At 37.9% G+C, this 17,444-nt stretch overlaps 1 long non-coding RNA gene across 1 annotated transcript in view; it reads left to right on the plus strand.

Moving 5' to 3' along the window:
• Positions 1-16,224, plus strand: part of LOC125281477 (uncharacterized) — a 438,012-nt gene extending 421,788 nt beyond the window's left edge. The window contains exons 5-6 of the long non-coding RNA XR_008957338.1: positions 6,465-6,555; positions 12,398-16,224. This is a non-coding gene — a long non-coding RNA (uncharacterized LOC125281477). The remainder of the gene's footprint in view (positions 1-6,464; positions 6,556-12,397) is intronic.
• The last annotated feature ends 1,220 nt before the right edge of the window (positions 16,225-17,444 follow it).

Below are 17,444 nucleotides of genomic sequence, written 5' to 3' on the forward strand. Positions count from 1 at the left end.
CCAGCTGGCTGTATCAGGCAGATCATTGGGCAATGCTAATACCTAGTGTGGCAATAAAGGGAGAGGTCTGGACGAGAGCAATGAACTACAAGTCCGTGGTTCAGATTACGGGAAATCCTGGAGACTGAATTCTATTAACCAAATGCAGAAGACCAAACCAAAATGTCCATATGTTATTTTAGATTGGGAGATGAACATTGATCATGAGGTAAGCCAGCCATCTGGGGGAAGCATCCTAGTGGCAGGCAAGCACAACACTCAAGATTAGTATGGTCAGAGTATCTTAAAATTATAAGTATTCAGTACCAAAGCATGCTCCATGAAAGAAAAAAATAAACTACATTTCATCAAAAGTAAAAACTTTTTCTCAGAGAAAAACACTGTTGAAAGAATCAGAGACAGGGGCACCTGGGTGGCTCAGCTGGTTAAGCATCTGACTCTTGATTTCACCTCAGGTCATGATCTCAGGGTCAGGAGATCCAGCCCTGCGTCCCCCCCCCACCCCCCGCCCTGCACTGGGCATGGAACCTGCTTAAGGTTCTCTCTCTCCCTCTCCCTCTGCACCCCACCTCCTGCTCACACTCTTTCCCTCCCTCTCTTAAAACAAAAAATCAGAGGCAGAAAATATTTGCAAATCACATATCTAATAATTTCATACAGAATATATAAAGAACTCTTAGAACTCAACAAAAGAATAAACAAGTCAATTAAAACATAGAAGATCCAAACACTTCATCAAAGTTCTACAAATGGAAAATAAACATATATAAAAACACTATATTCGTCATTGTGGCATATGTGAATTAAAACCATAATAAGATATCACTGCACACTTTTTAGAATGGCTAAAGATTTTTTTTCACTTTTTCAAACATTTTTATTTTGAAATATTCTCAGACAGAAAAAATCCCAAGTTCAGAACCGTCTGAGAGTAAGCTGCCAATCTCATGAGCCCATCACTCCTAAAAATCACTCCCGCATTTTATCTCCTACACGAGGGCGTTTTTCCATGAAACCGTGAAACAATCATCAAATCAGGAAATTGCCATTAATACTTACGACCATCTAATCCCCGGGCCCCTTAATTTAATGTATTATAACCTAATCCTTGATTTTGTGATGGCTAAACTTTTCCAAACCTTCCCGGTAACGAAGGCTAGGACTCAGAACCGCGGACGCTCTCCTGCGCTGCTGGTGAGAAGGTGAGACGGTAAGACTACTTTGAAGGACAGTTTGGCTACCGTATCTTATAAAGTGAAACACAGCCTACTCTCCAGGGTTCAAGAGATTTGAAAATGTAGGGCCACATAAGAACATGTCCATGAATGCTCGTAGCAGTTTTCTTCATAATCATTAAAAATGAGAAACAGGATGTCCTTGAAAGGTGGGGGAGGAAGTGGATAAACTGGGGAATGTCCATACAATGTGATACGATTTAGTAATAAAAAGAAACAAGCTATTAGTTCATGCAATTACATGAATGAATCTTAAGTGCATTTTGCTAAGTGGAGGAAGCCAGATCCAAAAGGCTGTGTTTGATTCCACTTTATGGCACTGTAAAAAGGCAAAAGCTATAGGGATGGAAAACAGATTAGCAGTTGTCAGGCACTAAAGAACCAGGGAGCGGTTGACTATTAATGGCACTCTTCTCTATATACAAGGAAACTTCTATACAGTATTAGGATGATGGGTACGTGGTCATTTTCATTTTTCAAAATCTATAAAACTTTGCATCACAAAGAGTGACTTTTAATGTATAGGGAAAAAAAAAAAACCCAATGAGAAACATCTACCAGGTTGCAGGGGTGACCTATATGATGCAGACTGTGAAAGATGAATCTAACTATATTACAGACACATGGCATAATCTCACCGAAAAGGGTGGAGAGAAAAAGAGAGCTGACTTTGGAACTAAGTTTGGAAAATCATGTTTTAGTTTGCATTTTAAGGATAAAAACAAAAGGCACCGGCCATAAGCTGTGCTTTAGTTGGTAAATTTATTTCTCAAGGGGGCATATAGGCTAATATTCTTCAACTTGTTTATATAGCCACACTGGGGTTAAATAAATAAGTAAAGGGATGGGGGAGGGGTGAGCCAGGTTTCTCAAGGTCAGATAGAAAAATTATAGGTAAACCAGAAACAAAAGCTAGAATGAACGCTGTGGTACTGGACCAGAGTTGGAAATAGCAGAGCGAACTCAGGTTTCACTTTGTATGTATCTTCCAGTGGCATCGAGCACACCCACTGCCCAGATATCAGCATCTACCTACCACGTTTTTCTAAAAGCATCAGTTATGGCTGATTCTAGGGTTGAGGCAGGAAAAATACAAGATGAGCCTGGATCCTCTTGCGGTATCAGAAAGTAAGGAAGTGCTCCAAGACAAACAAACAAAAAGAGATGGGGCTATTATGGCAGAGACAAAAGAGCCAGCCCCAAAGACCCCAACAGCCAATGCAACAAACAACGTAAGCAACTGAACACAGTCGTGCCCTGTTTCCGAGTCGCCCCTTCTAATAATCCATTAAATCCTCTCTTGCCCCAAATCCCTCAGAACGAGTGCTCCATGGCCCGTGAGGCACTGCACTCTCCTAACCTCTGGGTTGTTTTCCTTTGAATAACTGACGTCAAACCCATTGTTAAATTGTTTTGGTCTTGTCGTTTGGTGGTTTGGCAATGAAACGGGACCTGAAGACACTGTTGAAGATTCCGGGGCAGCTCCTCATCGCTCCTAGAGCCCTTTCGGTTTGCTGCCTCTTCAGCTGCTCTGTGGGATCTCTAGTTCCAATGTGCTGGGAGGAGACGTGACCCCGATGAACACCCCTCATCTCTGACTGGCAGCATCACTTGTTAACCTCCTTTTCCTCTCTATACTCCATGGGCCTCCATTGTGGAAACATCACTTTGCAAGAGTATGTTCCTTACTTAATGGGAAGGAAGAAATAAATCAAGGCACTGGTCAGATAAGAGAAACCTCGGAGTCGCCATGACTCTTCTGGACCTGCACACCCCCATCGACCTAAGCAGTGTGGACACCTTCTGCAGAAGCCCCAGGAAGGCCACGGAAGGGGCGGTGGCTCCCAGGCAAGTTCTAGGGAAAAAGCAGGAGGTGAAGGGGTGTAGGGAGGACCTGTTCTTCGGATCCCACCTCTCACCTGAGGAGGGAGCAATTAAACTTGTGATCACCGCCGGCATATTCATGATGCAAACTTACAGCAACTTCATTTGAAAATTTACTTATTTAAGTTCCTTTTATCTTCTAGTTCTGTAAATGTTGACCAGTACATCTCTATCTTGTTGTTCTGTCTCAGTTATCATGTGCCTTCTTGTCAACAGGGAGCCTGTTGAAAATGAGACAGAATCATTCTTCCTGAGAAAGTGGCAAAGAAGTTTCTTGTCTGACGTTCCCAAGCCCACGGCTTCCTGCTCTTCGGGCAACAGGAATAGCTCTTTACAGCACAGGATTAGGGTGTTGGATTCCATCCCACCCCACCACAAATGCTTTCAGCCTGACCCCTTTCCTAGTAGCAGGAAGGAGGAACAGAGGTCATTTGAGGGGTGGTGGCAGCCCAAAGTCGCAGGGCACATAATTGTCACTGCCCCAGCTCCACACCAGTAAGACAAGACAAGAAAAGCAGCCTCCAGTGTCCACTCTTAGAACTGGTGTCACTTTGTGAAAAGTGGCTCCTTGTCTCTAGTTCAGGTGCAACGACACAGGGGATTTTCCAGGGGAAAAATAGGCCATAAAGACTCCAAGATCTGCTGCTTGGCCTAGAGGGACTGACTTTATTTAAGACAAGAGAGAGGGGAGAAATCTATGACCCAAGATGCTGGGGGGAAAAATGGACATCTTGGAAAAGAACAATTAAGGAAAAGCTGGTAGCTCTACTATGAGCAAAATAGCACATCATCCAGAAATTTAGTAGGGAAAACCAGGGAAAGAGATAGCCAAGCAGAGCCCTCCTGGGATCACAGTCCACTCTGGGTTCAGGGCACTCTATGCAAAAATGCGTGACTGCAGCCTATCAGGAGCAACCATTGCAGCCAACCGTGGGAAAGTCTTGAAAGCCTTTTCCAAGCCACACACAGACTTAGCAACACAGCGCGGAAGCGTCACTGGCATCAGGGGTTTGAACACAAACTCTGTCCAAACATAGACTGAACAACTCACAGGTGAACTGTGAACTGCTCTACCTCACAAGTTATTCCTAGAAAGTCAAACTTAAAAACATGATCACAGACACCGACAGCACAAGTAACAAAAGATAAAATCAATGCAGAGGACAACACCAACATTAAAAACTTCTATGTGTCAAAGGACACCATCCAAGTGAAAAGACAACCACGAGGGGAAAATTTTTGCAAATTATATCACTGATAAGAGACTTGTATCTGGAACATCTGAAGAACAATTACAACTCAATAATAAAAAGACAAATGACTCAGTTTAAAGGTGGGCAAAAGATTTGAATAGACATTTCTCGAAAGAAGATGTACAAAGGGCCAATAAGCACATGCAGATACGTTCACCATTTACCAGCGAGGAAAGGCAAATCAAAACCACAAAGAGATACCATTTCAAACTGACTGGGATGACAGCCATCAAAAAGTTAGATAACAAAAACTTTCGGTGGGGATATGAGAAATCAAAACCTTCATACGTTGCTGGCAGGAATGTAAAATGTTACAGTCACCTCAGAAATAAGTCTGGCAGATCTTCATATGGGTGACCACAGAATTACCATGGCCCGGCAGTTCCACTCCTGGGTAGGTACTTAAAAAAAAAAAAAAAAAGTATGTCCCTACAAAACAAATTGCACAAAATATTCAAAGCAGTTTTATTCATAACAGTCAAACACTGGGAACATCCCTAATTCATGTCCAGCAAGAGGTGAGGGGACAAACAAATAGCTGTATATTCATACAATAGAATATTTTTTTTTAAATTAAGTAAGGAAGGGAAAAATGAAGGGGGGGGATCAGAGGGGGAGATGAACCATGAGAGACTATGGACTCCGGGAAACAAACTGAGGTTTCAGAGGGGAGGGTGTTGGGGGATGGGTTGGCCTGGTGATGGGTATTAAGGAGGGCATGTATTGCATGGAGCACTGGGTGTTATGTGCAAACAATGAATCATGGAACATTACATCAAAAAAATGAAAATAAAAAATTAATAAAAAATAAATAAACAGCAAAAGATTATACAAATAAAAAAAATTAAGCATCCAAGTAAATAATGTAGCATTGGATTATAAACCAAAGTAGAAAATAAATATATTTATATAAATAAATTATTGAAAGGTAAAGAAGGGAAGAGACGCATCTTCCTTACAGAGGAATTCCAAATAATCTGTATAGGCTCTCTCCTCTGGTGCTTGATTCCCATCCCGCCCCCTATCCTGGAGAGTGGGCTATACTTAGTGACTTACTTCCAAAGGATGGAGTAGGGAATAGGCAGAATAGTAACTTCTTAAAAGAAACTGGCAAACACGACCTTAACGGATTAGTAGAGTTTCACATTCATAGTGATTTCATGGGAATACCGTGCTAACACCTGATACGATGTTGTAAGAAGGGTCCTTCACTTTGCTGGTATTGTTTTAAACATCATGAGAAAAGCACAAAACAACCTCGGGGTGTGGACATTCTATAGGACATCTAGCCTGTTCTCCTCAAGGAATTTGTTAAAAAACAAAACCACCACCACCACCACCTGAGAAATACTCACAGACCAGACAGACGGGGGATACTTGCCAAATACACGGAACCTGAATAAAGTCTGGACATGGGATAAGAAGTGAACGGTCTTGTGCCAATGTCAGTACCTCAGCTTTGACAAATGTGCTATAAAAATGTAGGATGTTAATCAGTGGGGAGATCGGCTGAGGGAATTCACAGGAGTATGATCTTTGCAACTTTTCTGCAAATCTGAAATTATTCCAAAATACAATGTGCATTAAAAAAGTAAAAGTATGTTGAATACTCTTAACAAACATTTTCATAAATTTATGAAATTGTCCTTTTTGACTAGAGAGATGCTTCTATTAAGTGTGATTGTGTTTGGATCAAAAGACATGGAAAATACATCGATACATTCTTCTGCATGGTTTCTTCTCTGAGCGCTCCATAAAAGAGTGCAGAATCTTCTGTCACCCCTTATTGCGGTTCCTTATTTCACAATACGTATCTGAAATTAGCGGAAAGAGACAAAGAAAGCATTGGCATTTCTGTTTTCATAAGCACTAACAGATGCAAAGGCGGGAGGTCTTCCTAGCCACAACCAGTGGACGGTTTCGGTATTTACTTCCCAGCATGGTTTTATTTGAATAACGGGGGCAAATTACTCTATTAAGCACTTTTCACTTTTCAGAAGAAAACTACCATTAAGTGTAAAATAATAATAGTTATATTCATAATATGTATGCTAACTATCCATAATAACCATATGTTTTTCAATTACTATAGGAATCACCTTAGAGTATGTGTTGAACCTCTTGCAAAGTCTAAATGCAACATAAATGGCTCCAGTAGATTTTTTCCAAACCTGAGTGCAAAGGTAAGACACAGTAGTGTGGGAAGAAGCCAAAAGAGGGTGCGGGTGCCTACAGCTGCATTTATATCAGTTTTTAAAAAGCCCCTTAGCATATGTGGTCTAAAGAAGCTATATATCTGGGGTATAAATCCAATTTGGAGAAACCAAGATGAGACTCAACAATAAAACACACTTCCGAGCCATATTTGCAGGAAGTTGTCTGTTGCTAAAGCTCGTGAGGATGAGAGAGACGGACTCCCGAGCAACCCCGCAACTGTCAATCTCAGTTGACAGGACCGAGGGGCGGGAGGGAGGTAATGGCCAAGGGAACTCATTTGCATAAGTAACTCAAGGGTAGCAGAAAAATATCTGCTTGCTTTGCAATATGGTGATATGGTTCTGGCCTTTGCCTATGTGCAATTTCTGCAAATACGTACTCCGGGAAAAAAACCCTCACAGCAGCCAGAGTAAAGTGGATAAAAAGGAGCCCAAACAAAATAACATGGGAAAAAAGGAAGTAGAAATTAAAAATTATAAAGGATTATAAAAAAGTATATATAAGTATATAAAAGTATTTATAAGTGCATAAAAAATTATGCATATGGGTTCAAATAGGCAAAATATGTATCCCAGAAGAAAAATAAGTGAAATAGTGTAACAGAAAAAAAAGTTAAAATGAAGTTGAGAAAATTACAAATGAATCAAAGAAGAACAGCTCTACATATTGATCTAGGAAAAATAAAGAATCCATGAGGAAAGTTGCCTATAGTCAGACTGAAAAGAAAATTAAAATCAAGACTTCCGTAAGTGGAAATAATCAGGCTGACCTCACATTTCTCCACCATCTAAGACTAGAAAGTAGTCGAACAATGCTGCAAATAACTTAATGGAAATAAAGTTACACAAAAACAATGTAAGTGCACATACCAAACAAATAAAAAATATTTTGAGCATATAGGAACTCAAGGAACATCGTTTTTTTTAAAAAAAGATTTATTTATTTATATGAGAGAAAGTGAGTGGGGGGGGAGGGGCAAAGGGAAAGGAGAGAATCTCAAGCAGACTCCCTGCTGCCCTTCTGTCTCCTGACTCTGAGATCGTGACCCTGAGATCATGACCTGAGCTGAAATCAAGAGTCAGACACAACAAACTGAGCCACCAGGCTCCCCTGGGGAGCATTGTTCTAAGGAAACTTTCTTGTAGAACTACTGGCAAATCAACGTTAGTCAACCAAGATACAAATTGAGAAACAATAGTAAATGGATCATGCACAGTATTAAACACAAATAAATCAAGTAATTCTGCTTACAAAAAAGGGCATCATCATCGTAACCCAGACAAAGCCAAAATGCTATAAATAATAGTATTCAGTAAGAAAAGAGAATGAGAAAGCCATAGGTCATGAATGACATGAATTTGCTCATTTTTAAAGCTACAAATCCAAAAAGATCATTCATTTTTAAGAAAAATTATATAACAAAATTATAAAATCAAAGGTAAATAGCATAATCAACTTAAGTTAAGTGGTGGAAGAAAGGAAAGAGAATAAAAATTGATGTATAATTACATCATCATTTATGGGAGGGGGTCAATAAACACTGCAGAAAATAGAAAAGAATTAGTGTGCCCTTAAAACAGTAATTATTCAGCCTTGAAAAGAAAGGAAATTCTGACACGTGCTACAACATGGATGAACTTTGAAAAGAGTATTCTTAGTGAAATAAGCCAGTCACAAACTGACAAAAACTGTATGATCCCACTCATCCGAGGTACTCTGAGTAGTCAAATTGATGGAGCAAGTCTAATGGTGGCTGCTAGGGCCTCAGGGGAGGGGAGTCCGTGTTCACTGGGAGTGGAGTTTCAGCTCGGGAAGATGAACGGAGTGTTGGAGATGGATGGCGGTGATGGTTGCACAATGGGAACGTACTTCATGCTGTGGTCTCTACACTTAAAAATTGTTAAAAGGGTAAATTTTATGTTTTGTGTATTTTACCACAATTTCGAAAATAATTTTAAAAAGATAAGTAATAAACCCTGGTGTATTTACTAAGAAGGTAATGAAGCTTAAGCTTCCCGGCCCTTCTTTTGACAGACTCCTACATTTTGTTTTGATTCTTTTTCTAGCTCTAAAGAAATGTTCACTTGCCTAGTTAAATTTGTTTCATTACTTTGTATTCCTTTTCTTAAAGAAGTTCTCCCGGAGTTGTATAAGCTTTAGATCCCAAAAAGCCTGGATTCACTTCTGGTTTGAAAAGTAAACATCAGGAAAAAAGACACAAAGGACAGCCTGTGCGCACGCACACACACACACGCACACACAGCAAAAACAATCAACAAATAAGAGGGTCATAAAATATCTAATGAGATTATTTGAAAACTATATAAATAAAATAATCATATATTTTGGAATAGAACTAAGATGAAAATAGCTTGATTTTAAAAACCATGCATGGACCGACTCACTTATCAAGATGAAAACACTCCCATTTGGGTCATTATAAAAATTCATCTGTATAGGGTGTCCTAAAGAATCTCCTAAAACAAACTGACTCAGAGAGATTGAAAAATAATGAATGGGAAATGTGTAGCAGACACATGAAAACCAAAAATAAATCAGGAGCCACGATCTTAGACAAGGTAAAAACCAAAGAAAAAAGCACTAAGCAATAATGCTTCATTATTCATTACGTAATGAATAAGGGTGAAATCCACATGACCACCTAACAGAAGTGTATCTTTGCTATGTCTCTGGGTGGGGTAAACACAATATTTCCTGAACATGATAAACACAGGCCTTCATCACTTATACTACCTGAATAGGTACGGGGTCCCTCAAGTTGAGAAATGAAAGTTCTCGGGTGTTAGCATCTTTCAGTACTAGCGGGGACCACTTCAATCCTTCTTTGGAGATCCTTAATCTAGTAGCACAGGAATTTTAGACATTATAGCCAGCAACTAGATTAAATGCCACCTATACAAAGAAACAAGTTACCGTGATTGAGGGGCGCCTGGGTGGCACAGCGGTTAAGCGCCTGCCTTAGGCTCAGGGCGTGATCCCGGCGTTATGGGATCGAGCCCCACATCAGGCTCCTCCGCTATGAGCCTGCTTCTTCCTCTCCCACTCCCCCTGCTTGTGTTCCCTCACTCGCTGGCTGTCTCTATCTCTGTCAAATAAATAAATAAAATCTTTAAAAAAAAAAAAAGTTACCATGATTGAGGAGTCATAGAAGCAACAGGGAAATAATTTAATCTATCAGATACTGAATTAACTAAGCAAGAAAATAGGAAATGAATATTTATAAAATATTTAAGGCAATATAACTGAGAAAAAAGGTATAATATCAAGAGACTATAATTGGAAAAAGGTCTCATTCGTTATGGAGAACCAGCAAGTTTGCCATGGATATAATAAACATTATTACACTGATAATAAGTATAGGATGCTTCCAGCCATTAAGAAATTTTCAAAACACAAAATGATGAAGAAATCCAACTGAAGGACTCTGTAAACTAGACTTTGTATGTCAAAACCGAATCCTTCCCCTCCACTCCCACTGGACAGAATTGTAATTCTATTGCTTTTCTTCTAAGAGGAACTGGTAATCACCTATCCAGGAAAATTGCCCTTTGGCACTGCAATCTAAATACTAGCCTTTGGTTACTCGTGCCAAATTCAACTCAAAATTGTGTAAAGGTCATTTTAACATTACCTAGGAGACTAATAATGATAGATGTGTACGCCCTTGGCTATCATCACAGCTACTATGACCTGGAGACATATTTTCAAGTTAAAAAAAAAAAAGGCTTATGAGTGTGTTATCTGTCCAACAATTACATCTGTTAGCAATGTACTGTATAAACTTTACAGTTAGTGAAAAACTTTAATATAAGCTTTTGTAAACTGAGATTACATGGCAAAGGAAAATAACATTTGAGTGTTGTCTTCTGGGCCCCTTTCCTTTTATTTCTCTGAGTCAGCAGCATGGGCAGGCTCTGTCTTTGAGTGGTTAGCCAAACTCTGCCAACGTTTCACCCAATGTGAAATTCCTATTTAACAAAGAATCTAAGTCCTTTGGGGAAGAAATGTTGGCCCATGTTTACAGACTTACAAGTGACAAAAAAAAAAAAAGTGCTCAAATGGAAAATCTTTCATTTAAAAATAACAATCATTGCAAACCACAACTTCTTCATACAGTCTTTGAGAAAGTCCTCCCTTCTCCAGGAACACAGTTAATGAATTGGCCATCACTGAACACTGACTGATACTCCCCCAAAGTGACACTGAAACTACATCTTTAAACCCCAAGAGTTCAGATTGGCTTTTTTGAAATACTGAACTTATCTGTTAAAAGCCTGCACTTCACAATTTTCTCTCGTCTCCTATTCTAGAAGCCTAATGGCCAGATGTTCTGTCTTCTTGTCTCTGGCAGTTACAGCTTGAGCATTTGACCTAATATGAGCTTTATAATCTTGACAGCATAACCAAAGGTTACCTGTGCCATTGAGAATGCAGCAGCTGTGACCTCACCGGTCCTTGGAAGACCATGTCCGGGGCAGCAGTGCTGGGGGGCATTCCAACCAGACTGGTCCCGGGACGAGAGCCTTGCTGTTTTCCTGCTCTCTCTCTTGCCTTGCTCTTCTGCTCGTTTACCTGACATCCCCATCTACTGTGCAAGTTCTCAGACAGCCTTCTACTAGGTTTCCCTCTGCTCAGACGGAAGACTGTTTCGGTCACTTGCAGTCAAGAAGGCCATAACATTTCATCTAAAAAGTAAAGTACCAGATATGAAAGGATGCTTATCTTGTCTTTAACCGTCTGTTCCATGTAACGCAGGTGAATTTACTGGGTGTATAACCATTTCCTTCTATCCTCCTCTCCCCCGATTTCTCATTTCTGAATGTGTATACAAATAAGGAGAGTGCAAAATTAAATTTGTCTAACATACGCTTCACTTCTCTCTCTCATTGTGGTGAAGCATATATATGTCGTACGGGGGATTAGGGCAGAAGCCAGAGGGTTGCGGTTCTTAGTCTTGCATCCATTCACGTCTCCTGTGAATGCATTTCTCAGGGGCAAAATAAAAAATATTTGGATTGTTTCCCTCTGAAATCATCTGCTGTAAGAAACTGCAGACTCCGGTAGATTTAACTCCGAAAGGAAAAGATAAAGTACAGACACGATGGAAAAATTAAAAATGATGGGAAAAGTTGTATACAATAAGGGGCAGTGCGTAAACTTTACTATATTTCAATTAAGATTTAGTACTTAAAACAAAACAAAACAAAACAGAACATCCGGAACTGTTTCAAGTGATTCAGATCAGGGTTTCTTAGCCTCGCTCCGACGGCATGTTGGGTGGGATAATTTGTGGCGAGCCGCAGTCCTGTGACTTGTACGCTGTATAGTAACCTCCTCGGCCTCCATCCACAAGAGGCTGGCCGCACCCCTCCCCCCACTGACGACAAACAAGTGCTTCTAGACAAGGTCAGTGTCACCTGGGGAGAGGGCAGGAGAATCGCCCCTGCTTGAGAACCATGCTTTAGATTAAAATTTCTCATTTAATCCGCAGAACAAACATATGAGATAGGAATTATCCTTACCTCCTTTTCACAGACGGGGAAAGGGAAGTACAATGTTTGGTGAGTCAACCACACAAACAGCTAATAAAGAAGAGAACTGGGACTCAAACCTCTGCAGAATGATTCCACAATATTTGTTCACATTATTTGTCAGTTGTACCCAAAGTGGCTGGGCTCAAAGGTTAGTTGAATTCAAGGATTTATTGAGTCCATCTATAGATACAGTTCAGAAAAAAATTATACATTCTTCTTACATGTCTTCTGATTTTTTTTTTTTTTTTTTTAGAACATCCCTTAGGTCTTCAGTGCCAGGGAAAGTTCACAATACTTCAACTCACACTTCAGCCATCGCTCCCGGACTTCAGTTACACTTTTAAAAAAAGCCTCGTGAAAAAAAGATGTGGAGATGTGACTTTTAAAAGTCAACACTGGTGTCTTCTAAAGTGAAATTAATAGCTCATAGACGATTTCAACTCCCTCATTTAAACGTATTATTGATCTGGGCTATGAGTCCACTCGGTCCCGTCCCTGTACGGACTCACCTCATGGTCAAGACCACACTTGCCTGGTGGAACCAAAACAGCAACTCAGGTTTTGGCCAAAGCTCTCTACATCGGAGCGCCCACAGAGCTTATGTGAGAGAGCTTGTGGGAATCCATGGTGTTTCAGTCTATTCTCCTAAATTTCAAAGGTCTTTGTCTTTTCTTTTTCTTGTTTGTTGCTATTGTTGTTGTTGTTTTCTGGAGGACATTTTAAAAAAACTTTTTGTTTTGAAAAATCTCAAGCATCCACAGAAGCAGAGGAATTGTATAATGGACCCAATTTAGCTGTCACTTAGGTTCAACCATTCTCAATACATTAATATATCGCTCATCATGTTTCATCCCTACCCAATGCGTGCTACGCCTCCATTATTTTGAAGCAAATCTCAAACATTCTACTATTTATTTTGTATTTCACTATTTGGTTCCAAAAGATAAGACCTCATTTATATATTTATACCCACCAAATAATGATCACATTTAAAAAATAAGTGATTATTTCACAGTAAAACCAAGCATCCAATCAACATTCATATTTCTGTAATGTCAGTGTATTAAATATTCAGAGCGTAATTAAGTTCACATATTAACTAAGGTTAAACTGACATTTTTGTGTTATTGAGACTTTTTATCCAAGCTAAAGGTGTATCTTTGCATTTATTCAAATGTACTTTTCTATTGTTTTTTTCAGTTCTATACTGTTCTTTTTGTTCTTTTTTATAACTTCTATTTCTTTGGATTTTTTTTCTTCCCATGAGAGCATGCAGCATCAGTAAAAGAAGAGAAGAAAAGAGGAATGTGGAGAGGAAAAGAGAGTGAGGGAAAGGAAACGAACTAAAATTATAACCTAAAAGCAATCCCCCCAGAACCAATTTTTAAATTCATAATTTTAATTTAAATATAAAATATGAAATGAAAAGTAAATTTTAAACATCATCTGTAACTTGAGTTGGCAAAGTAATTGGATACATCCTGCCAAGAATTCTACTTCTAGTAAACAAATAAATCTACAAAATGTCATTTTTCTTCCCAGACTCACAGAAATTTTATAATCAGTACCTTAACATATTGAAACATACAATTTTCAAACCTACTGTGTATATCTTTGTAGCTTTCTAACTTGGCTAGAACATAAGGAGCAGGTGGGATGGAGATTGAACTGCTTTTGCAAATTTAGGAGAAATGGTTCTTTGGAGAAGGAAATTCCAGAGAGCACGCTAAGGCTAATGGAACTTAGTGCCTGTGGATTTAAAGCAGGCCATAATTGAGTCTTTATTTGCCCTTTCAAGGACTTAGGAAAAGCTTTATTCCCTTAGCATAGTACATACAAAGTGACATTTTTCAGCAGTCTGACTTTTCAATTATGGATCTTTTGGAAAGCTAATGATGTCTGTATTGTTAATACTGCCAACATTGTGTCAGTACATTGAAGAACCTGTGATATTAAATGTGCTGATGTAAAAATATATGTTATTTCTGCTCAGCCGTGTGCAAACAATCTGGCTGAAATGCTAGAATTATAGGGAAATCCTCTCTGGAGATAAAAGTAGAGTGGAATTCTGTTTAGAGCAGTTAAAAGGCTCTCTTCTTTCAAGTACTTTCTTGAAGTATTAAGACCAAAATTTTAGAAATTAATTACATAGATTATCTCACTCAAGATTTCTGGGTAAAAATTGTTATATTCTTACCATACTATTCTTACTCTGGAGGGTGGAGAGGGCATTGTTAGACATTATTTAGACAATCATTTAGAATATTAAAAAATCCATATGAATTGAATTATTGAATAACATGATTGATGTTGAAAGTTTCAAAAGGGCGGCAATAATAATTCTTATGCAGCATGATCTTAGGATCTAAAACTGAATATTTTCTATCACATAATTATTATAACAAAGTTAGGATCATATTCCTAATGTTTATGCTTCATAATGAACGTTCACCGATTGGTTATGAGCATTGGCCATTGTTTAGTGTGATGGTTTCCAGATGTTTAAATGCAGTGACAGCTTATTGATAAAATGAATTATAGTGACCAAAGTAGCAAACTAAAAGCACATTCTTCTCCAAAGGAAAAGGAATACTAAAAGTGATACTTAATCACATATTTAAGATATCACCCTTCCAGATTTTTTTATATTTTTATTACTTAGTTCCAAATCTCTTACCTAATATATCCTCCATTAGACAATAAATTCCAATAATGACATTATTTCTAATGTATAAAAATGTCTGTCTGATATTTTCAGAGAATAAAACTTATTTGGCATGAAATTAAAGTGCATGCTACACTTTTTAAAAATTTCACTTCTTGGTAATGACCAAATGGAACAAAGTATTTGGCATAGAATGGAAATTATCTAATGATAACAAAAAATAATGGAGAAGAAAATGTTTTTATTATAAAGGAAACTCAAGAAACAGCTTGTCCTTTTTGTTTTTAATCTCCCATCTCAGAATAGAATAGGAGGGTAATATTAATTTAGGGATAGTCAAGAAATGTACATATCAGTAAATAATTATTCTATAGACCATCACCAGAATATAAATATTAGAATATTTAGGGGGTGCCTGGGCAGCTCAGTCATTAAGCATCTGACTCTTGATTTCAGCTCAGGTCATGATCTCAGGGTCATGAGACCAAGCCCTGGGATTGCTCCTTGCTGGGCCTGGAGCCTGCTTAAGATTCTCTCTCTCCCTCTCCCTCTGCCCCACCCCCCCCCAAAAGGAATGTATCTTCAGATGCTATTATTTAATGGAATTTTTATAATGTTTTAGTAAGTAGCATCACTTATATAATAAGATCGAAAGAAGTACTTCGTATTTCTTTTCAACCTATATAAATTGTTATGATGAGTACCCCGTACATAACTTCCATGTAATATTAATATTTATAAAATAATAAATATAAGCAGAGATTAGGAAGGGTAACCTCTCTCTAGAGGTCAAATTCTGTGGGGTTTGTATTTTTTTATCCCATTTTGCTTGCATTTCCAGTGGAAATGAATTTGATGATGGTGGCAAAGTGAAGAATAGAACCCATCTAAAACTAAAGACTCAAATTTACCATTACATAGTAAAATTTAAGATAAATATTACCTTTCAAAGTATTTCAGAATGATAGAAAGACTTTCTGGAAAAAACCTTTCATACTGGCGGGGGGAAGAATATTAAAAAAAAAAAAAACTCTAAAAATGGGAATAGTGATAAGTAATCCAGATCCTGGGGCTAAAGATCATAAAAGTTTTGATATAATTAGGAACGTTTTTGCAGGAAGGGAGGTTTGGTCGGTGGGGTGGTAGGGGAGAATGGCTGAGGCATACATGATTATTACTAACTGATAATTGGAGGAAGGTGGTGGAAAGGTATAAACTTCCAGTTATAAGATAAATATTAGAGATATCATGTACAGCATGAGGACTACAGCTAAAGCTGCTGTAAGATAGGATAGATAGGAAAGGTAAGAGGATAAATTCTAAAAGTCCACTCTCATGCCGATGACCCTTTACCCATTCTCCATTTTCACCTTCTTTTTTTCTTCTCAGTGGTGAATAAAGAAGCTTTTAATTTCCCCATGCATTATACACTGGTCATCATTTTATAGGCATTTTATCACTCATGAATACACACTGATGGGTTAATATTAGTTTTGCTAACAAAATATCTATCCTACTTTGCGGATGGTAGAATTATAGAAACAATTATTAAGGAAAATAATCTGCTTAGAGAGAAATAAAATCCCCACCATCATCAAATACAACACACACACATCCCTCAAATGTTTTTCTTTTTTTTTCCCTAAGTATTTTTTTAAGGAGAATTTTCCTGTTGATACTGGAGAATGAGAACATGGCCCTATACACAGAATTCTTTTGAGTGCAAGCAATTGGATATGTTTCTGGACAGGAAAAATATTTTAGGCATTAGCATGTATAAATTAAGTTATAAGAAATAACTCATCCAGTGTTTACACAACACTTCAGCAAGCTACAGTAACAGAATCATATAAACCTATTGCACAAGTGTGGAAAAATCTTTAACAGTTTACACCTGGCTTCTCTCTGAATGCATTATCAAGTTTTTCCTTAAAAGAAAAAACCAATGCTGTACCTTTCATTCAGATATTATAGTTTTTAAATAGATATTCCTTTTCTACATCCACTTTTAAGCAATTAACAGTTTACAGTTTTCAAGAGCTTGTGTTTTTAAGAAAATTTCAAGTAAAATAAACATTCAAGGGTGGCTTTTACACATCTGAAAATATATATTTGAGAATTGATCACACTCCTTTTAAAAGTGGTGAATCTAGCAAAAAGTGCCTTTTCTCTATCTCATTTTTACTTGTGAGTAATAAAGTTCTCCCATAGATGATCTTGTCATACTTGCATTAAAAATAACTTCTTTGGATTATATTTTTTATAGTTCATTCAAATAGTAACAATTTTGCCCTTGAATCTTACACTTTTACAATGAGAACAAGATTTTCTTCTGGAAGATCTTCACATGTAATTATCAGTTATTTTTTTTCTTAATTCATTACATGACATTAAAATAAGTCAATTTTATTTATTTTTATTTTTTTCTTATGTTCATATATACAATGGAATATTACTCAGCCATCAGAAAGGACAAACACTTACCATTTGCATCGACATGGATGGAACTGGAGGGGATTATGCTAAGTGAAGCAAGTCAAGCAGAGAAAATAAGTCTATTTTAAACTAAAATTTTCCTTATTACATATTTAAAAATTCAATGTGAGAAACTTTATAAGTGTGAAAATTATATTGA

This window comes from Ursus arctos, unplaced genomic scaffold, assembly GCF_023065955.2.
Source record: "Ursus arctos isolate Adak ecotype North America unplaced genomic scaffold, UrsArc2.0 scaffold_4, whole genome shotgun sequence".
NCBI classification, from domain to species: domain Eukaryota; kingdom Metazoa; phylum Chordata; class Mammalia; order Carnivora; family Ursidae; genus Ursus; species Ursus arctos.